Genomic DNA, 23,422 nt, shown 5'->3' with positions numbered 1-23,422 from the left:
ACTGTCACAAACTTTGGGAATGAGGAAGAGATTCAAAAAGCTGTTCAAAGAGAAAGATTCCTATCTCTGTCCTGAGAAGAAAGAAGCAACAAGGATATTGAACTGAGATTCCTTACTGAAAGGAATTAACAGCTGGTGTCTTAGGTGCTATAGGCTAATACACCAACCTTTCATTGGTATCCTCCATGCTCATGCTGTAATGTGACGATCCACTTATTTTGTTCATCTAAGTTTGTTTTGAAATGCAGTTCAGCATGCTTGTTTTAATATTTAAAGATTATTTAAAGAACCACACATTTCTGTGGGGAGATAAACCCTGTTAAATTGTCCAAACTCAGGTGACTGATGAACCCACCATGGTTCCAGAAGGACTTGGAGTTTTCCCTAGAGGATCTGATGGATGGTTTGGCTGAGGTATTGGTTGGAATAGGTAGTTGACTGAGGGCATGAACCAGATTGCTTCTATGTGGCCTCTCTCTATGTGCTGATGCCAAGGTGTATCTTGGTTTTCTGAACAGCTCCAGGAGATGAAGCACCAGAAGCAACACCTGAAGTGCTGTTGCAGAAAGACAAAGAGTATATATGGCTGAACATGAGAAAGAGCCCATATTTGAGCCTACATCATGGTGATAAAGGCAGAAAAATATTGTTATTTCTCTGCCGTTATTATTTCCACTGATAACCACCTGGTGGCCCTGTTTAGAGTGACCTATTCCCTGCATGGAGGGGCAGACCACAGGACCATTTAGAAAGCCCCCATGAGGAGTATTCATGCTATCTGATGGACAAAGTTGCTTAGATTCACTCAGAATTGGACACTGACTGGACAGGCCCAAGTGAGTTGCAGAAGGTAGAGTCTTGAAACATTATCTGGATTGAGTTCAATTCTGTGACTCCCAAGGAAGTGGACAAGGTCCTCCAAACTGTCAGTTTGGCCAACTGTCTATTAGGCTGTGGTCCCTCCTGCATTGTCAAGGTGACATTGGAGGTTACCAGAGGGTGAGTTAATGTGATGGTATACCCTTTTAGAGGTCAGGAGTTGTCCCTCCACCTTGAAGAAGGTGGTGATGTTCTCTCTCCTCAAGGGACCGTCTCTGGACCTTTCCATCCTGGACAATTATTGTGCTGTTTCCAATCTTACCTTTGTGGGTAAGGTTCTGGAAAATATGGTTGGGTGGCAAATGGAAACCTGTTCAGATCTTCATTTCAACTCTATTTAAGGAGTAAATAGAAAATGAGAAGGTGGTCAGATAACAATTGCAGAGGCTTTTAGAGGAAACAGGTTATCTGGACAGGTTATCCCTTCAGTTGGGTTTCAAACCAGGTGTAGTATGGAGGCAGTGCTGGTCACACTTGTCAACGAAGTTTGGTGGATCTGGGTTGGGGGTGGTGCATCCATGCTCCTTTATCTCTCAATGGCTTTTGATACTGTCAACCACGGTATCCTTCTGGATCAGCTGCAGAGGTTAGGAGTGCTGGTTGTCACCATAAAGCCATTCATAACATAGGGCCTGGTTATCTATGGGACCATATGTCTGCAATACTTCCTGCCTACTCGATACATTCAGGCAGAGTGGGTGTGCTTCAGGTCTCTTCAATTAAATTGTGTCAACTTATAGGACTGAGGAAGTGCACTTTTTCTGGCACATTCCTAACCTGTGGAACAGCATCTCCCTAGAGATACATATTATGCCCACTCTTTTAGGGTTCTGGAAGGCTCTTAAGACCTGGCTCTGTTGCCAGGTCTGGGTTAATATGGTAATGGAACCCCCGTCATGTTTTTTGTTGTTGTTGTTGTTGTTGTTGTTTGTTTAAAGTGTTATGGCTGTATTGTATGGGCTGTTTTGCTGTGTGGTTTTGTTTTAATTGTTTTAAATTGTATATTGGATGTTGTAAGCTGAGTGGGATAGCAGCTTACAACATCCAATATACAATTTAAAACAATTAAAACCACACAGCATATAATTAATTAGCAGCAGCAGCACCTAGTCCTGGGATAACCCCAACTCTACTATATTTCATCACATTCAGGGCCCTAATTCCAAATCTATCCTGAAGATGAGCTGGAGAAAAACTTCAGCAGAATTTGCATTTTCTTTTAATAGAGACTTTTCCAAGATGTTGATCAGCGCAACCTCCTCATATTTTCCAGACATAGTAAAGGTTTTAGGAAGCCATGAATAGTTGCATTGTTTTAGGTTTTCCTTTTGCTTTTATTATCCCTTTTTATTATCCCTTTAATTTTTTTTGTTTTTAAAGTGCTTTTTAAAAATATTTTATTCTTATTCTTTATTCTTATTGTTTTCATCTTAAGTATTTTAATACTGAATCTTCCAGGAGATAGGATCTTTTCAGAATTACTTAATTTTGAAAGTATGCTCAGGGTACATTTTGTTTTGGCAAATGCACCTTCTAGCATTATCATACCCTACATAATATTTACAGTATGTTACACTCTTCTTAATTTAAGTCCAATCAGCACAAACTTTATTATAGCTTCCTCTATCAATTGCTAGGGAATGAGCCAATTTGATAAAATGAGGTTTAAATTGGAGCTCAGAGAGTATATGTAACACTAATTAGGATGAAATAAATCTAGAGTCATATAAATGTCCTTTTTTTTTAAAAAAAAGTATGCTGCTGCATAGTTACTCACTGCCATATATAGTTGAAGTACTTAGATTTAATATTAGTAATCACATCATACAGAGGCATCATACAGAGGCAGCGGAGATAATCAATTCCAAGCCCTGATCAACACAAGATCTGAAATGCAAGTTGCTACAGCATCCTTGATAGAGGGCTGCACAGCCCAAGCTCAATTCCTCCCAATGAAGGATAGACTATCATGTCTTTAATAGTGTCTGATGTTGAATGTGGATCAGATTCTGTGCTTACTGAGAGAAATACCTAAAATATTGTGAGTTTAAATTAGAATTTGGGTATGTCTGCTCCCTAATGTAAGAAGACCTACGTATGAAATTACAGAAGATGATCTTGACAGAAATATGCAAGAGCCATTACCTAGGCAAAAGGGGCTGAAACATTTTTTTATGTCCAGAACAACAAGGTAACAGGCTCAGGCAGATCCCTTTCTAATTCACTGGAGTATTAGAAGGGGGAAAGGTACAACACAGTCAGACGTGCAAAATTCTGTTATTCTAGTCAATCTCAAGGAAAGTAGCTTCTGCCTTCTAGTGGAGTTGATTTCCTGGTCTGGTCTACCTAGTGGGGCTGGCATCAATCTTTCAAGCCTCTTATTCTCTTTCCAGAGAGGTTGAAGGTCTAGCCTTTGTTAGTAGAGATGGCTTCTAATCCTCAGGGCTCTCTCCTATCCCTGAGCACCTTGCTGCAAACAGGTGGATTCATAAATACTGTAATGAACTTGCAAAATGCCATGACACAAGTTGGGACAGAACTTACTTCAGGCAGCAAAAGCACAGCAGCCTGCACCACAACCAATATTTCTGCATTCTCAGGGGACTTTGCCAGAAACATTTGGAGGAGACCAAGACCAATTTGTGACCTTCATGACTCAGTGTGAACTGTTAATGGCAAGTTGACTAGTGAAGTTTCCCATGTATTGCTCCAAAGTGATTTTAGTGCTACATTTGCAGAAAGAAGGGGCAGCCAGATGGGCATGCCCATCATTGAGGGCAATGACCTGTCCTGGATAATTATCAAAACTTCATGCAATGATTTAGAGGTTTCTTTGATGAATCTATAAAGCCCCTGACTGTTAGCTATGAAATTCAGGCAAGGTCAGCCTAGAGTGCAGGCATACATATTGGATTTAAATTATTTGCCAGAGATGTGAGATGCAATTATCTGGCTCTGACCATTTGCTGAGGAACAGAGAGATGAATTGATGAGATATGGCACCCCAGGAAATGTGCAGGAGGTGTTCTAACATTGTGTGGTAATAGATGGGGAACTGGAAGAGTTGAGGCAGGGGAGAAATGGCAAGGGGAAGGGGTTTTACAGCATTTCTTCTTCCATGGCCCCTCTCCTGATAACCCCCTTGGAATCCAGTGCTGGAGAACATAGGCCAATTAGAGCAGTCAAAAGATGTCTATCACCAGGATAGAAATAGAAAAGGGAGGGATCTAAATTCATAGTTTTACTGGAGAGCATATAACCAGATGTTGCACAGCTAAAATTCAGGCCTATGATTCAGCTATGAAATGCCATACTTGTGGATCTACAGGCTACGTAGCAAGCAAGTGCCCTTGATGTCAGGAAACTTTACAGGCTCTTCTCCCAAGAGGTCTGAAGGGGGATCCTGAGACAATTAAGGAGAATTCAGATGGCTGAAAACAAGCAAGCACAATCTGACTCTTCTGGCCTTTTGTAAGGTCCTAAAGACTTGGTTCTGTGCCCAGGCCTGGTGCCTGAGTGCATGCAGGGACACGCTTCTTGGTTATATTAGTGATTTGGGTTTGTTGTTTTTTGGCTGCTTTGTATTTTATTTTTGTAATGCTTATAAATGTTTTTATTTTATTTTAATTCTGCTCACTGCCAAGAGTCACTTGTTGAGATGAGTGACCATGTAAATTGAATAAATAAATAAAAAAAAATGAATAAGCACACTTTATTGTTCCTATTTGTTAAGATTCAAGCCAGAAAGTGCAACTCTCTGCTTTTTAGGAGTGACTGCTAATTTCACAGATGAGACCACAGTCCAAAAGTTTACCCACCCAGACTCTCAAAAAAACCAGTGATGGTAGAGACAATAGAGGACAGATGCTATAAGCAGGGCCAGTGTGGCAGTACATAACCCATGGCAGCTGACTGTACAAGATTGCACAAAGTTTTTACCACTCCGTGTGACTGCTTCCTTGCAAGAACACATTGTCTTGGGAATTGAGTGGCTGCATTTGCCTTTCCATCACGTGTGCGATTGCATCATCAATTTGAAACCAGGGGACCAGTTTCTGGCTAAGAGACAATATCCCATGCCTACTTAAGAGTTACCCACCTGGAAGGAATATCTGGATGACACTTTAAAAGAAGGGTTTCTTCACCCTTCCAAATTTCCTGCATCTGTGCCTACCTTTTTGTCCCTACAAAAGAGGTGGGAGCTGTGAAGACACTTCATTACTATATTATATATCTATTTTGCCACAGACTACATGGACATTTCTGCACTTTCTCTATACTGAAGAATGTTTCTCTTAAGTGGGGTAAGGAACCCTGGAAGCACACACAACATTGTATTATAAGGAAAAAGTAACATTGAAAACCAAGCAGATGTTCACAGAGAGTTCAGCAGATCTGAAGCTATTCCTTCACATATAAATCATTGCAAATTATTGACTAGAGTGTTGTTTGTATTTCATAAGCAACAGTGAGGTCTTGGAAAATTTTCCTACCCAGAATGGTAACAGCTGCTGTGAATTTTGCATGACATATAGTTGCTCCATATTTTAAAAATTGTTGTAAAGCAGAAAAAAAAAGAGAAAGTCATAAAAAGGCTGTTAGTTGAACTAAAACCTTTTCTGAAGTAAAAGTCTTTCAGATAGAATGAATTACAATTCTTTGAATTCCCAATAAACAAGGCTGTTGCTGGCTGAGAATTTTGGACGATACTGTGCAACGTACCTGGAGAGCAATAGGTTAGGAAAGATTGTTAAAGATCTTGTTTCTGAAAAGGAATATTCTGTTCTTGCAAGATGCATTTATTTATTGCTTATAATTATATATTGCTGTCAGAATAGTCATAAAACACACACTCCCTGTTAGCCACTGTAATATTCATTACCATGGAATATAAAAACAGTACATAGAAACAATCTAAAACAACCAGAAAACAAAAACCCAGAACCAAAACCCCATTAAAGGAGAACAGTCTTTCCAAAATCTTAAAACAAAACAAAACAAAACAAATCAGTAATGTGTGTATCAACTAAAACTCAGTTTTTGGGAGGCTCATTGTTCCACAACGTTGAGGCCACTAGCAAGGATTACTTATGGACTCCAACTCTCTTCACTTCTTGTAATGGGATCCTAAACATCCTTTCTCTAAATTTTGTCAGAAGAGAGAGTTTGCAAGGTAAGCAGATGCCAAGCTTTGTGCACCTTTATACAGTAGGTGAGCACCAACATTTTGAATTGGACCTGGAAACCCTAGTGGTAGCCAGTGCAGCAATCAGAACATATTATACTCCTGAAAAGGCCTGATCTCTCCAGCAGATGGGCCACCACCTTCTTGCCTAACTGAAATTTCAGAATCATCTTCCAAGGTGATTCTGTAGAGAGTGTTATAGTAGTCTATTCCTGCGGTGATAAAAGCATGGCTCACCATCCTCAGGGCTGCTCACTCCAAAAGGGCCACATCTAAGATACTAGCCAGAGCTGGGCAGACTCCCCTGGTCATGGCTTCTGCTTGAGTAGAAGCTTTGAGTCCAGAAGAACCTCCAAATTGTAGAATTGCTGCTTCAGTAGGAATGTAGCCCACATAGAGATAACTGGGAACCGGGAAATTTTTTAAAATTATGCTTCAAATTTATTTATATCTCTGCTTTTGTTTAGGAGCTCAAGGAGATGCACACAGTGCTCCTTTCTTCCATTTACAACAAACTGTGGGTCAGGATAGCAAAAGTGACTGGCCTAAATTTACTGAGTCAGCTTTTGTGGCTAAGAGTAGTCTTGAACTCCCTGATGCCAGTCCAACACTTTAACCACTATACCATATTCTTCCCCCATCAGCACCAACTGGAATCACTCCCTTAGGAACCAACATAAAATAATGCCCTCATCCCAAAAGATTTAATGAAGCCAGGAGGGATGTATTCCCTCCATCCAGGTCATTAGTCATCCATGAGAATGACCCATGCAGTTTAAGTCGAGTGCCAAGGTTTGAATCCTGACTACAGTCCTGACTATAGATGATGCAAAAAATCTGCTTCATCTAGATTTCTCTGTAAACTTCTGGGGAAAGAGAAAATTGGAGACTGGAAGTCATCCAAAACAGCTGGATCCAAGAAATGGCCTTTTCAAGAGGGGGACTCTATTGCCTTCTTCAAGGGACCAACTGCCTGTTTTCAACTACACACACACACACACACACACACACAGAGAGAGAGAGAGAGAGAGAGAGAGAGAGAGAGAGAGAATGAGAGAGAGAGAGAGAGAGCGTTTCTCAAAGGAACCAAGATATGCACAGAACCAATCCAGAGGGGGCCAAGTACTTGCTACTAGGCTACCATGGAGATTTTTCAGACTACAGTAAATGTACCTAATACCAACTGTTCCTCTTTTTTTTCCCTTCCAGGCCCTTTATCATCATGGCTGCTCTCCTCTGAACATACTTCAGTTTATTAATGTCCTTCCTAAAATGCAGTGCCCACATGTGAGCACGTTATTCCAGCAGTGATCCAGACAATGCAGTAAGAGAAGAAAAACAATTCTTCTTGATCTTAACACAATACTCTGTTTGTGAAGTCTAGGAATGTATTTGATTATGTTTTATGTTTTATTTTTTTGCAGCTTCATCACAGTGTTGATCTAAATTCAACTTACAATCCATCAAGGTACCCAGATCCTTTTCATATGCTGCTGTCCAATATGGTCTTCTTCCTCCTATATTTGTGAACTGATTTTTCTTACCCCAATGAATACTCTGTATTTGTTCCTGTTCATCCTGTTGGTTTCTGCTCATTGTTCCAGCTTGTCAAGATACTCCTGAATCTTGATACTGTCATCTAAGATGTTCACTATTCTACTTAACTTTGTGTTGTCTGAACATTTGATAATAAAATTTTCTAATCTCTTACTTAAATGATTTATAAAGACACTGAAGAGTACAAGGCTTAGTACCTTACTCCACTTGATACTTCCTTTCAGCTTTTTGTTCATTCACTGATGTAGTCATTGGATATGATTGTTCAGCTATGTATCAATCTAATGGTAGCATAGTTTGGCTCACATTTTGCTATTTTCTGTCCTAGAATTCCAGGATAGCTTTTGCCAAAGGGTTTCCTGAAGTCAGGGTACACCATGTTGACTACATTCTTGTGGTCACCTAAATTGGTCATTTTACTACAGAGAGAGATAGAGAGATCATGTTTGTTTGGCATGATTTTTTCTTGATAAACCTTTGCTGTCTTCTGCCAAGTAATACATTCTTTTCTAAATATTCATACACCAACTGCTTGATAATCTGTTCCAGAGTTATGCCTGGTATCAACAACAGAATAACCAGTTTGCACTTACTTTGGTTCTTTTTTTCCCTTTTTTTCTTTTTCCCTCTTCAATTCTCTGGTATTGCACCCATCCTCCATGATTTCTCGAAGATCACAGAAAGGGGCTCAGAGATGATACCTGCAAATTCCTTCAAGACTCTTAGATATAACTAGTCTGATCCTGGAGACTGAAACTTGTTCATAGTAGCCAATTCTTAACAATTTACTTATTTTTGGTTGCCACTAGCTCTTTTGTCAATTGTTCTGCTTAAGTCCATTTAAACACAGTTCCCTACTGGAGAAAAAGGTTGAAGCAAAGCTGAAAAACATTATCCTATCCCTATTACCTGTTACTATCTTGCCATTTTCTCCTAGCAACAGCCCCCCCCCATCCCTTTTTCTTTCTTTTACTACTGAAATAACAAAGAGGCTCTATTTTTGTGTTTAACTTGCTTGTTACCTCTTCTGTTCTTCAGCCTTTCTAATTTTCTTCCTGCAGATATTAGATACTTACTATACATCTCCTTGGTGATAACACTGATCTGTTTCTCATACATGTGTCCATAGTCTGATGCTTTCATCAAGTTTTTGAAAACAGCATCGCACTGTCACAGTGCAAGTGTCACCCCTTTGTACATGTGTGTGAAATCACAGTGCAAACATACCAAAAAAAAACAGTTTGTGTCACACTGATGCAATGCTTGTTTTATCATTTACCCCCCTTGACTCCTCCTGAAGATGCCTCTGTAGAGGAAAGGAAAATATATATTGGAGCAAAGATATTTCAATTTCTGTGGAAATAGAATACTTCTTTTTATTTAAAATAAGTTCTTTTTCAAAAAGAAACTTATCTGAAGAATAGCTGAATTCAGAGAAAATAGCTGTTATTTCCAATTGAAAGTGTGAGATGGTTAAATTACCATGGACTTAATTTTAAAATACTGATATCTGAGATTCTAATTCTCCCTCCATCCTATTGCACTTTTATCCTGTATCTCATACAAGAAATGCATGTTCGTACATTGAAGATAAAAACAAGGGTTCTTTTCCAGTTTTTTTTTCTCTAAAGATATTCTAGAAATATGCCCTCAGGAGTCCAAATAAAGATTGGTTCTGCTCGAATCAACTTATCCTGGTAAAGTAGAGCATCAAGATGCATGGAAGAATTTAGTAGATTCTTATGATGGTGGAATCTGTTTTGAAAAGTATTAGTAATGAGATGAAAATATCCTCTGTTGTGAGTGCAGTCCAGAAGATGAGCCATTGTGCGGCAGCTACATAGTTTAACCTTCCAATAATGGCGGGTGTCAGCAGCCATAATGTATGAGAAAGAACTAAACATATTTCTTGTTTATGAAGTCTAGTTTTGTTTTATGTTTTGTTATAACTTTTGTATAACTTTGTTATAACTTTTGTAACTAGTTTTGTTATAATTCACCAACTAAAGCCAGATGCAAAAGGCATACAATTCTGAGATCAGATTTGTGCTCTGAATATTGGAAATGAATAGTGCTTGCAATAATTCAACATGAACCCTATTCATATTTAGTTAAGCAATATAATTTGGAATATGAGTATTTGTAGGACAATTATTTTATTGCTTCTAATGTTAAACCATCAAGAGTCAGAAATCTGAAATCTTTTCTATTCTACTGCAATTACTTGAGAATCTGCTTGGTGGTCAAGATTATTCCTGCTGCTCTTTCCTGAACTAAGATACAGAAGAACCTAATCACTTTCTCTGCCTTTGGCTGCCTCTTACTTTGGCCCACTGTCAGACAGTGAAACAAATTCTTAAGAAACTCTGTTCACAATTGGATATCATAATTGTTGGATACTATAACTGAAATTATTTGCCATAATTTCACAGGAATTGTAAATTCAAGACTGTGTTGAAATGTATACACATAGAGATTTCAGCTGGATATTTTTACATCTAACATTACATAGCTGGGTGTGTGGTGCAAACAGATAATAGAAAAATAAGTTTGTTGTACAGGCTTGTCTGTATTTTGAAGCTGTGGTTTATTTAGAAGTCAGGAATGTAGCACAACCAGACTATTGATGTACCAAAATATAAGGTCTACTGCTTCTAGCATTTTGCATTTCTGCAAGACGGATTCCTTTATCCTTTGTATTTCCAAATTTATAAGAAGTTGGAAAATTCCACTCAAAAACATGGGACATAATGTTTGTCTTGGAATATTACCTTCTTCACTGTAACCATCAGATGCATGTTGGATTGTTGCTGTTTTAAATTCCAGTATTCCTTAGCATATTAGGAATCCCATGTGCTGTGTTAGTTAAAACAGGCTTTCTCACTTGAAGAAAAAAAGTGGTTGCCAAATTACTGAGTATTATTACATTTGCAAATCCTACTTTAAATATTCCATTCTAAGCAACATATATAGTTCCCCTTCATTCATTCTATCCTTACAACAACCCATAGGTTAGGATAAGCTAACAAAACAAGTCCTTTTCAGGTATTTATATATTTAAATTTTGCACAGAGAATTGGAGTGAACTGGGAAAATGCTTCTGCAAATGGAGGATCCTCCTGGAATTTTGAAATTTATGTTGTATATAATGGAGATAGAGGGTATTATTGGCTATTAATTATTCTGGGATTTGGGGATATTGATTTAGATAGTGGGTTGCTGTTTAATGGATTTTATTTTTATTTTTATTTGTAATTTAAAAATAAATAAAATATATAATGGAAACAGATTATCCAATTTCTCATTATAATGCTTTATCTCTTATTTTTGTTCCTTACTGCTAAAATATGTTCCAGGGCAAAACATGTCGTTTGACAACTGTTAGGTCCATAGCACATATCATTTATGGTAAGCTCCCTTTAAATAAATATATTCTGTCCTACTCTATGAGTACATCAAACTATTGAGTCTGATTATCATCTAAAAAGCCAAATAGCAAATGGCAGAAAATGATAAACTGACTTGTTTATTAAAAGAAAATTCAAATAATTATTACCTTAAAGAATGGAAACCATTGATGGACTATTTGCAAAATGCAGGCGGGGCAAAGCTTACATGGGGATTTGAAGATTAGATTATAAATGTAATGGGATATGTTTTGACAAAGAATTATTCCTACTTAATGCATTAAAAACTAGCACTTATGACACTTTTATTATTCCTAAGACCAGAGATAGATTGGAAATTTATCTATTTTTCATGCCTTTTTTCTTTTTCTTTTACTTTATCTCACTTTTTCTTTTCCTTTTTTTATAATTTGTATTTTCAATTTTCTTTTTCATTTCTAATTTTTAACTTTGTAATCTTAAAATTTCAATAAAATACTATTAAAAAATTTTAAAAAATAAAAAGCCAAATAGCACATTTTTATAGATATCCTGATTCTTCAAGCAATGTGAAGTTTCAAAGATACAACATTTACCCAAGGTTTTGGTGGAAAGGTGAGATATAAGTTTACTTTAAAATAATCAATATTGAGAATAGATGAAAATGGTTCTACAACAACCACAACAGACGCTGAAGTTCACTGTTCCAACATCAAATCTCTAGGGCAGCATTCAGAATTGAGCTCTGATTGTATCTTCTTCCTTATTCTTCAATTGACTTAAAAGGCACTTTTCTCTTTCACACAAAACCCTCTGCTATGCTTTATTTACTCTTTCCAAATACTATCCAAATTTTCTTCTTTAAAGAGGAGAAAAATAATCAGGAAAATTGTAGTGGTTGGAATATGAAGTTGTTGCAGTCTCTTAATTACACAGTATTAAGGATACTGTTATTCATTAATCAATTATCTCCTGAAGTTTGCAGCCTCCCTGGATTCCCACACTTCAGTTAAGGTATGATGTGAGAAACTACAAGGTATGCAGGACATCAAAGGACACTTCTGTTTGATGAAGCTTTGAATAAACCACATCCCCAAAAACCAAAAGATGAAGTCAACTGCCCCTCAAACATCAAACAGTGGAGCAGAGGGGTTGGGCTGCTTCTCATAGATAACTAAAGTAGATTCTGTGCAGGTAAGTAATTGATGAGAACCACTGAGGTGAAATGAAGTCAGTTTGCATGCCCCTAGATGTGGCTTTATTCATATCCCTTGTGGCTTGATTCAGATCAAAAAGCATGAACAGCCAAGAAAGTCACACAGTCATGGAAAGTTGTACACAAGAAATAACCCAAAGCAGCAGCGGTCATGTCCAAAATACTATCTTCCTTTCCACCCCCAATTACTAATGACTATCTAAAGCACCCTGAAAATAAAACAGAAAGAGTTAAGCCTCTTTCACAGGGGACAAAAACTTGGGTGGAATTGGAGAGGGATTTTGAAATAGCATTAAGGTATAGCTTGAAATGTCCTATCAGTTAACAAAGACAATGGTGTGTCAGCAAAGGATTATGTAGGGTTTGTATTTGGCTAGCAAGAGATAGGTTCAAATCCCTGTCCTGTCTTGGTAGGGATGGGAGTTTGTTTAGTCATTATCTCTGTTTGTAGTGAACCTGACCTATATCAGATAAGAATGCAGAACTTCAGAATACTACATCCAATAGAAATCAGCAGTTTTTTCTCACTCAATATAACAGCTTAATTTACTCAAAATTCTAAATGTAACCATTAACTATTTATATGGATAATTGTCATGGTTACATATAATAACAGTACACAATTAAACTCACTGTTTTCATAGTATGTTAGATAGACACTGCTAATAATCAATTTGGCTTGCAATTAAAATTTGGCTCCCTAGCTAGCATATATTGGAACTTGTGCCAAATCTCATGTTCTGAAGTATTTCATACTGTGACTGTACATTTCTCACAGACAAAATAATTAGAATCCACAGATTTAAAAGGGCTCCAGTCCCAAAGAATCTGTAAGTAGATACTTTTGTGGCAACAAATACAACCCTAGAACAAGGCTGATTTTCCTTTCAACTGAAAAAAAAAGTTGCTTTTGAAAACCTAAGTGCTATATATTAAGTGAAACTATATCACATTTATCTCTTTACCTCTTATTGTATGAAAGAAATCACACACTTGCGTTTCCCTCAAGCTATTACACAAACATTATTGTACGTAACAGAGGTCCTATATATAAAAAATTTAATATGCTTGCTATATACTTTCATCTAACAAAAACTCAGTGGAAGAGAGCTTGCTTTAATTCAAAGATACATACTTTAAGGCCTCAGGGTAATTCATGGTCCTGAATTATCATTTTTAATATGACTAAGGGTAAAATAATTCAATACACAGGAAATAATGACATTAGTTGCAATGTAATTAATTTAATGACATTGAAATGAAGTAAAACAAATTTTAGTTTTGGTCCTAGTTGTATCTGTTGCTGCAGCCTCCAGCGCATACCACCCCATGTGCTATCAAGCAGCCAATTTCTTCTTTTGCTCAGGTTATCAAACTGGAGTCATTATTCATATTTAATACACTATAAAGTCTTCCTTTATTTTTTCCCAAATAGTCCTAAGTTAGGTTGTTAGTTTCAGGTTACAGACAAGGAATGGAAGATAATGGCTTGCCCAGCATGACCTAGGAAGGTAGTGTCTGTGGATTAAACAGGAATTTAAAATGTTGTCCTCAGTTCAGCAATATGCTCACATTGTAGCCTAATGGCAAATGGAAACCTGCTCAGGTCTTCATTTCAACTCTATTTAAGGAGCAAATAGAAGATGAGAAGGTTGTCATGCAATGTCTGGAGAGGTTCTTAGAGGAAACAAATTATCTGGACGTGTTGGGTTTCAGGCTGGGTCATCATTATAGAGATGTGATTGATCATGCTTGTTGATGACCTTTGGCAGAGCTGAGATGGAGGTAGACAGATCAAGGAGCACATCCTTGTGCTCCTTGATCTCTCAGTGGCTTTCAATATTATTGGCCACAACATCCTTCTGGACTTACTTCAGGGTTTGGGAGTGAGATGTACCATATTGCAGTGGTTCTCCTGCTTCCTCTATGGTCAGTCCCAGTCATTGTTGATGGGTGGAGAGGTTGTGTCCATGGCCCCTAACTTGGATGGTGCTTCAGGGCTCAAGACTGTCACCCTTCCTATTTAACTTCTACATCCAACTGCTGGGTGAGGTCATCTGTCAGTTCAGGATCTGGTATCATCAGTATATGGGTGTATTATATCTTATTATACATCTCAACCCTGGACCACCCATACTGTCAATGTCCTGACCCAGTGTCTATAGGCTATTTGGGTCTGATGAAGAGGAACTGTCTCAGGCTCAATCCTGCCAAAACTGAGTGGCTATGGCTGTTTGCCCCACCCCCTCAGACCTGGGAATTTTTCATCTTTGGTCTTAGACGGGATGGCACTTCCCATTCTCAAGCTGAGACTAGTGTGCATCTTGAGGGTTGTCCTGGCTCACAGCTATTGCTCAAAGAACATGTGGCAGTTGTGTCCAGGAGGACCTTTACACAAGTCCACCTTGTGTGCAAGTTGCACCCATTCTTAAAATGGGAGGCCATTGAGTGATTCTTGTCCTAGTAACTTCACGCTTGAACTACTGCAATACTGTCTACATGGGATTACCCTTGAAATTCAGAAGCTACAGCTGGTCCAAAATGAGTGTACCTTGATACATTCATGTGACATCACTGCCTCATAAGCTGCACTGGTTGCCAGTTGACTTCCTGGTGCAATTCAATTGGTTATCACCTATAAAGCCTTCATGGGATAGGGCTGGATTATTTGAAGGATCACTTGTCTACAACTATTTCTGTCTGTCTGGTGAGATTGGGTAGTCGGTGCACTTTGGGTCTTATCCATTAACCAATGTCATCTAGCAGGACCTATGAAGCATCTATTCTGCCTTCTTGAATGAACTCTCCCTGAAGATTCATATTGCTGCCACTATACAAGGGTCCCTCAAGTCCTTGAAGACCTGGCTTTGCTCCCAGGCCTGGGATTAGGCTGTTTGTTGAGCCCCTGGTGTTTGTTTGGTTTTTTTGCAATTTATGGGTGATTTTATCCGGACATGCTGTACATGTCCTTTTCTTCTTTCACTCTTCCCTCCCCACGTCCCCCCCCTTTTTAGTTATGTAAGCCATCCAGAATCACTTGGGAGTCAAGCAGCTTTTCAAATTTAATAAATTAATAAATATATTTCTATATCTGGATTAAGATCAATATGTCAAGATGAAGCAGAGAAGCACTGGTTGTAATCAGTCAAGCTAAAAATAATATACACCCACATATGTTTTGTCCACAGATCTGACTGGCCTGACTATGCCATTCTCATATGGCCTTGTCTCTAGGAAATTAGAAATGTATAAAATGGCTCTTAACCCCTTTGACTCTGGATGCCTTCAACAACAGAGTTTGTTGCCAGGGCCACTCAACTAGCTCTGCTGGCCTATGTGTGAGAAGGTGGGATGGATAGGAAAGGCAAATGCAACAAAGTGGCTTTTTCACCATTCATTCATGAGGTGGAGGCCTCTGCTGCAGACATGTAGGAAAGGCAGTCTACAGGCTTACAGACCACATGTTAATTTGGCTGGTCTGGAGAAAGCTAAGCAGGGCCATTGCTGGTTAGAACTTGACAGATGGTCTGTTCAGGCAGAACAAACAAGACACAGAGCAGGCAGTTTGTCCGAGCCCAGCCTACCCAAGTTTTGACAGTGATCCAGCTTTGCATTACATGGGCACCGAAGCTGGATCACTGTCAGAATTTGCTCCTACTCTGCTGGATAGCCCTGCAGCTAAGTAAGAATTTTGAATAATTGCTGCTATAAGAAGCAAGCATCAATAAATGTGGAACATGAAATAGTATGGCTCTCAGAATAAAAACAACATTTCAGGAATTACCATTGCAAGCAAACTGTAATGGTATGTGGAGACAGAGCAATGAGACACAGCCAAGGGAATGGTCAGATAAAAGGCAGTTTAGCCCGCAACAGGGATGTGGACAGGGCAAGAGGCTCAGAAGAGACTGTCCTTAGTTTCTTGGGCTGTAAAGGAGATGAGGAGAGAGTTGTACTTTCAGACTTGCAAGATTCTATTAATGTGACCTTACAATAAAGTAGAATTAGCTCATCTGGTCGGGTTTCCTGTCTGGTCTATCTACCTCGTTGTGGCTGACAGAAACATATCCTTCCCTGAAAACCATGGCCTTAAATTTGATTGTTTTATGGTTTATTTCCAGTTGGAAGATTTTATTTTGTCACGCTGCAAGTTTCCATTATTGTTTTATTTTATTTATAGATTTAAGCCTAATTATTGAAAGTGGTGTGTTTATTTCTTGTCAATGCTATCCCAAAGAAATAATTATCTTTAGTCATATGGAAGAGTTCACACAAATTCATTTAATCGTTTCACAGAGTCACTGCACTGCAAGTTTAAGAATCTCTGGCATAACTCTCTCAGTGGCATAGCAAATCCCTTTGCCACCAGGGGGCAGTTTGAACCTGCAAAAATCCATAGAAGCATGACATTGATAAGTCTCTGTTCAGCTCTTGGCAACTGTCCTTCATCCGGATTTCTGACCAGCCAGGATTTTCACTGCACATACAGAAGTAGTTGAGGAAACCTGAAAGGTGTATATGCACACATGCAGCTACTTGTGCGCAAAACTACCAAGTTTTCAGGAGCAAAGCTATGAGAAATACCAGAGACAAGCTACACTGTCTCAGATACCAGGAACTTTTATCTACCTGGGCATGCAGTGTATCAACTGAGCATTGGCTGAATAGAACCTGAAAGATATGAGGAGAAATGTAAATGCTTATGTCTAGTATAGCTTCATGGATGCAACTGCCAGCCGCACCTAGTAGTCAGAATATGAGGACACTTGCTTTTTATCTAGACTTGTATGTGGGATATAGGTGCAACACAAGTATTACTAAACTGACAGCCTCACAAATGAACTATTTTTATTTCATTGACTTATTTGTGTAGAATTTCAATAAAAATAAAACAGAGCTTTCTTTCCTAATTTCACCCATTTAAAGATCTTCGTTGTCGTTTATTAACATGAATATTAGCTCGGCAGTCTTGCACACATCAGGCATTTCATGTGAATCACTTTTTTGGCAGGCAACCAATCATTTGGATATTTTAGGGACTGGCAGGATTCCAGAAGTGTCTTTTCCAATCATATATTCTTTTTTAAAATGCTCCCTGAAGCGGTGGCTTAAGATTTAGCTAGATTCCTTCATATGACCTTTGATTTTCTTTAAAATGTTAACCCTGTACATAAATGAGAAATCTTTTTTTTTTTTAAACCAAAGTTGCAATAGCAGAACTTGAGAAGAAGAAAGAAGGGAGAGGGGGAAAAAGCCCTCTCAAGTCAGGGTTTGTATAGATGTGTCTCATGTCTTTAGTCTGTCCTTTGCTAGCACTCTTTTCAGCCATACTGTATATCATTTTCATGTTCTCCCACTCAGCAATGCCTAGACCCTCCCAAAACTTTATCCTGCATTTTTCAACTGTCCTTATTCAATCTAACAGAAGAAAAATTGATTTGAATTGTGTGGGATGGAGTAAAGTTTGGAATTCTTGTACTAAATTTACTTATGAGGGGCTGAGGGACTGTGAGTATCCATTTTTTTCATTAGGCCATAATCTCTTAGTGCTCTGTGACCTCTCTCATTTCCCACACTTAAATTACATCCCAAGGGAAGGTCAGTAGAGGGTCCATCTCCTAGGGGATTCTTTCATATCAGAAAGTCGGCAGAAAAACTGCGGAACCAGGGACAGAACAAAACAAGTCAGTCAGTGAGTCAGTTAAATAAATAAATGAAATTATCCTATGTGACCAAAAGGCAACTTCTTTTTTAAATCTTAAAAGAGACCTTTTGTTTCATGTTAGCAGTGATCAAAGTGCTTTTAATACCACAAAAAATGTATGGGGGGATTTCTCAGTGTAACTCTATGCATATTTCATCAGAGCTAACTCCTGTTGTAACCTAAGCTTATTTTCCTGGGAATAAGGAACAACTCTAGATATTTGGGACTTGTAAGCAGACATAAGATTTTTCTGTTCATTATTGGTTTATTTGGTTAAATTTTTTAAAAAATGTCAGCAGCAGAACTACAAAAGAAAAACCATATGTATTCCAGGCAATGTTCCTGTTCCTTTCTGCAAGCGAGCAAATGCACAAGAATGTCATAATAATTCAGCTATCCTGACTGAACTATTAAACAGCCAAAGCCACACAGCAGAGCAGAAAACATTTGGCTGCCAAAAACACATTTATAAGATGAGCGAAATGGCAGTTTTAATTTCACCTCTTTGTTGGCTCACTGCACCACTTCAGAAGCTCAGTATTTCCTTCTGGAAACAAGAAACTGCACAACCCTTGTGCAGGGCCAACTGTACAGCCTGGGCTACAAATGCACCAATTTCTGAAGCTAATAAACCTTATTAAACCCTAACTCTCCAGCCCATTAAAAAACAAGGCAAGAAAAAGATAATGGACATTAGATGCACATTAAATAAGATGAAGTTCTTGTAATTGCAACCTGCTTCTGAGGGTTTAAGGATTCCTTTAAATCTGGAGAAGGTTGTGGAATTCTAAGATGTCACATGGTTTCAGAAAAGAGCAAAAAACATCAGAACTTATTCGACTGTTTGCAGCCGGTGCAAAAGCAGGTTTTAAAGAAATAAAATTTGAGAGTGAAGAAGTGAAAAAATGTCAGTGCATTGCTTCTTTGTATAAACTGAAACTACTCTTGTCTTTTTAAATGAGTTGGCAGTTTAAATTCATATACAGAGTTTATATCACCAGGTAATTAGCATAAATATAATTTAAAAAATAATTGAAATATATAATGGTATTTTATTTTATATATAAAACATATGTTTATATATAATAATAATATACAATACTAATAGAATAGAATAGAATAGAATAGAATAAATAAAATAAATATAATACATATATAATATATGATTAATATTTTATATATAATATATAATGGTATTTTATTTTATCCCACCCAGAGTTGCTGAAAGTTGGGTGGCATATAAATTTAATAGATAAATACAACAATAACAATTTAAGCTGCCCTTGAAAATTCATTCACAAAACCCACAAATTGTTCAACATGCTTATATATCCAGATAGAAAATAAGGTCCCCTTTGAGGGTGAATCCTGCTGATTTCATGGACACATTAATGTCTTTTTCTTGCCAACAATATGGGAGTGGTTGCCATTACTTTAATTTGTGGCTTTCTATTCCACTTTCCACTTTAGTGTGCAGCCCTGGTATTTCCAGGTGATATACCATTCAGATATTACGCAGATCTGTCCCTGTTTAGTTTTATGAGATCAGTCAAGGTCAGCTACTTTAGTACAAGTAAGTTATTTACTGTTTGCCATTCAATATTTGTGAGGTACGTGGGTGGAGGTGCATTCATCAGATCATTTATCAAAAGTTTCTATTCCTGATATGCGTTTCAAAAAGTGATGTTGTCTGTCATACATATATTCCTTAAAAAACAGGAACTTCCCTGTTTGTTTGTTCAGAGGTATACAAGAATAATTGCTCTAGTATTTAAAGTGATTACATTTCCAATTTGTTAACAAGCAATCAACAAAGCCAAAAATGAAACATAAAATATGACCAGTCATATACCAAGGCAGACATCAAGGATGATGATGATGATGATGATGATGATGATGATACCACCCTGTCCTTGCTAGCCTTTTCCAACTTGAGTTATATTCATGATGAATCAAAGTATAAGTGCTTGTGAGATATCATTAAGCTGTAGCAAAACAAAAGAGGCCAACTCTATATTTATTAACATATAGTAAATCACTCATACAAAATATGACACTTGGAAAATTATTTTTAATTGCATAACATTTGGGCTAGACATAATTCTACAAAGCCATCGTGGTTTTGGTTTAGGTTTGGTTATAGGTTTGGTTTTAAATCTGGCTTAGATATTGCATATCAATAAACCAGAAGTTTTTTTCTACTGGATTTAAATGAGTTCTTTGATAAACCTCATGCTTTCACCTTGACATAGAAGCATTCCTAGTTTGTGAGTTATTAAAGTTTAGAGAAAATCAGGGAGAAAAATAGAAACCAGCCTGTAAACATCCTAACAAGCTTTGGCTGAAAACAAACAGCAGCATTCAGCATAAGTTAAAATTGGTGCGTAAATTATCACTGACAATGGTGCAGCAGTGACCTTTGAAAAATCTTGTAAAAAGAAACAGAAAGAAAGGCTGCTTTGTACTATGGTTTTCTGTCAGTTCTAAATGAACCACCAAGCTCTGGTTTGGGAAACTTTAATTTCTTCACATGGGGCCTGTGCTAGGTTCTCATGAAAGACCCATGGGAATTAAGAGAGAGCAGCGAGTAAACTGCATCAAGACTCTATGCTATATTTGTTTTACTTATTTAAAGCTTTATTTGTGATATTGTGAGCAGATCATTTGGGGTGGATCAGTTTCCCACAGAAGAAGGGAGAGGACGTCAAAACTCCTGATCTCTATAAAAAATGGAACTCTCACTTCCAGAAGAATCAAAAAGGCCATATGCTCCTCAGCTTCATTAACATTATCAGAGGGATAAATCATAATCTACAATAGAATTCTCCATGGAAAAAGATGTTTCTACCATACACTACTACAATCCTGTAGTTCTTCACAAAGTCTTCCAAGAGCCATGTGTATTCTGGGTCTTCTTTTAAAAGGGACAGTCTAACCTTGGAATGCTTATAAAAACCTCTGAAAGAAGATGGAACTAAGCTTTGGTATGAGAGAGCAGTTGTGTAGACAGATGCTTGTGGATCCACAAAATTCACAGCCTTCTCAGTCCTCAAGCATGCAAACCATGAAATTAGTGGAAGGAAAATAATAGGGAAGGTGAGAAAACAAACCAGTGATATTCACTCAGAACCTCTCTAGTAGTATGAGCCCAGTAGGACTTTAGATGCAGCAAGTCATCTACTGATAGATTTTCCCAGTGTAGCTTAAAAATAATACCCGTCCCTGTGTTTTCCATAAGTAGGATATTTTTACACTGAAATATTTTTCATATTTTTCCTTGAACGATAGATGGGGGGGGGGGGGGGGGGGAGAGAGAGAGAGAGAGATTTTTTCTCAATCAAACAAATAACCGTTACATGATCAGTTGGTTCTGCTGTTGGATTTATGTGTGGGGCAGTTGTATCAAGTCTCTAGCAGTCAAATAAATGAAATGTGGATCTTGGGAAAGTGCTTAAAAGCACTGCTTTTCTCCTGCTTCAACACAGAAATATTCAGTATGGCTTAACATACAAATAGGATTCTACTGTCATTAGCTTCTGAATTAAAAATCAAAATGAAGCACCCAGCCCCATAGTTATATGATTTTGATAGATGGTTCAGTAATAGAAACTGGTCACAGCCAGAACATCTGGTAGGAAATAATTTTCTAGATCAGAGATGGGAAATACTGTATATAGTTCTCAAGATATTGACTCAACTTCATCATCCTTGATTATTGGCCAAGGATTATGGGTATTGAAAATCAACATCTGGAATGCTTTGCATTTCCCAACTCTGCTATAAATCTATGGTGGACCCAGTCAGAATTTTTGTAGATCTGAGTCAATTACAAAGAGAATAAAAGACATAGTTTTGCTAATTAAATGAATAAAATACAGGATTGTGGTAATTCAGAGCTAACCTAGGACAATTTGATGATTCAGGCAAAGAACAAAATTGTGCCTCTTCCAGTTTCATGTGTAGAAGCTGACAATATTAGCAGCTGGATTCTGCTTCAGCACTAGTGATAGGACAGCATTTTCTATTTCATTGAGGGTAGCAGGCTATTTTAGTGGCTGGTATAAGACAAACTACATGGCACACACACAGGACACAGTTCTGTCCTTCAGTGCCTCCCTACTTATGTTGCCTGATTAGATCATTCACCATGTATAATAGTTTTTTAGGATATGTAAAGGATGTCAGAACATTTGATAATTTAAAAATGGATTTAGACAATGTGTAGAGCACAGATCTATCAATGAACATAAAACTGTAATAGCTGAATGAAAATCAAAGTTTAAAGATGGCAAAATGGGGATGGCAATGGCTTTTTCAAAACCAATGGCTGCCTATTATTTGAAGCAGGATACTGGTCTGTATAGATTTTTTGTTTGTTTCTTCTGTTCTTTTGATATCCATAAAAGGATTACATACCACCACCATAAACAAAAAATCACAAAGCAAGAAAACTATGCATCTGAGTTCTCTGAATTGATGCATGGTTTCTTCATCATTCATCAAATGTTCACATTATTTGCATCAACAGTATTGATTATTTCAGAATAAGATCCAGCTATTTTACCTAACGTGCATCAAAAATAACCACCAGCTGTTTCTGTTACACTTTATTGCTTACCATTCCTGGTTAGTATATCTGATTTTATAATTCTGACACAGAAATTGCTTGCCTGTGTATTTTTGTTTTTATGCTTGGAGCTCCCAAAACATCTGCTATATTGCTTTCTATTTATGTGCCAGCTTGACCTTGTTATAAGTAGTGGCTGATAATAGGCTTGTTCCTGATAGCGTTTTTCCTAGCTTAGGTTTCCACAAAGATTTTGTTTTCAACTAACCATTCAAACAGAATTTTTCAAGTCAAATACTTTATGTATGTAGTTCCCTAATTCATCATTCCAAATTCTAGTAGAAACCATTTCAATATGTGTATAAGAAAAAAGAAATTCAATTAACAATTAGATTTTATAGAATTCTATAAAATAAGATACAACAGAGGATTATGCATTCTTTCTCTAATCTGTTACCAAGTCGTCTTAATGTGATTACAATAAAACAAATACTTAAGTTCATTTATGGTGGAATTGCCCTATTATACAAGAATGATGCTTCCAGTTAATGATATAAGAAGGAATATGATAACCCAAGATCATTGCCTTTACATTACTATTATTTTACAAAATCTTGCCTCAGAGGGAAGTGAAGAAGTAGGAAGGGGATCTATATTGGATTCCTACCTCTGATGTCCCTGACTTAAAGGGACCATAAAATGACTTCTTCAACGTTTAAATATATTTGACTTTTTTTTACTGAGCAGTATAAAACCATGTTTTCCTTTGATAGATGAAATGAACAATTAATTAATCATGTGCTTATTCCACACAAAGTGGTCTGTGACAAAATGTTAGTGTGGAGTGCTGTTTAGATTTTCAGATGATCCATTCTATTTCTCCTCTCTGGATTATTTTATTCCTTATGATCAGTTCTGCTTTGATTCT

General features: G+C 37.4%; 1 long non-coding RNA gene across 3 annotated transcripts in view; it reads left to right on the top strand.

Annotated features, from left to right (window-relative positions):
- Positions 1-10,976, top strand: part of LOC112542175 (uncharacterized) — a 35,970-nt gene extending 24,994 nt beyond the window's left edge. For all 3 annotated transcript variants that reach the window (XR_015794575.1, XR_003086008.2, XR_015794574.1), the window contains 2 exons: positions 7,274-7,388; positions 7,489-10,976. This is a non-coding gene — a long non-coding RNA (uncharacterized LOC112542175). The remainder of the gene's footprint in view (positions 1-7,273; positions 7,389-7,488) is intronic.
- Positions 10,977-23,422: the final 12,446 nt, after the last annotated feature.

The sequence above is a fragment of the Python bivittatus genome, unplaced genomic scaffold, assembly GCF_059951505.1.
Source record: "Python bivittatus isolate LINGU-HERP-01145 unplaced genomic scaffold, Pbiv_v1 ctg000070_np1212, whole genome shotgun sequence".
Lineage (NCBI taxonomy): Eukaryota > Metazoa > Chordata > Lepidosauria > Squamata > Pythonidae > Python > Python bivittatus.
This window is presented reverse-complemented; position numbering and strand designations above follow the sequence as displayed.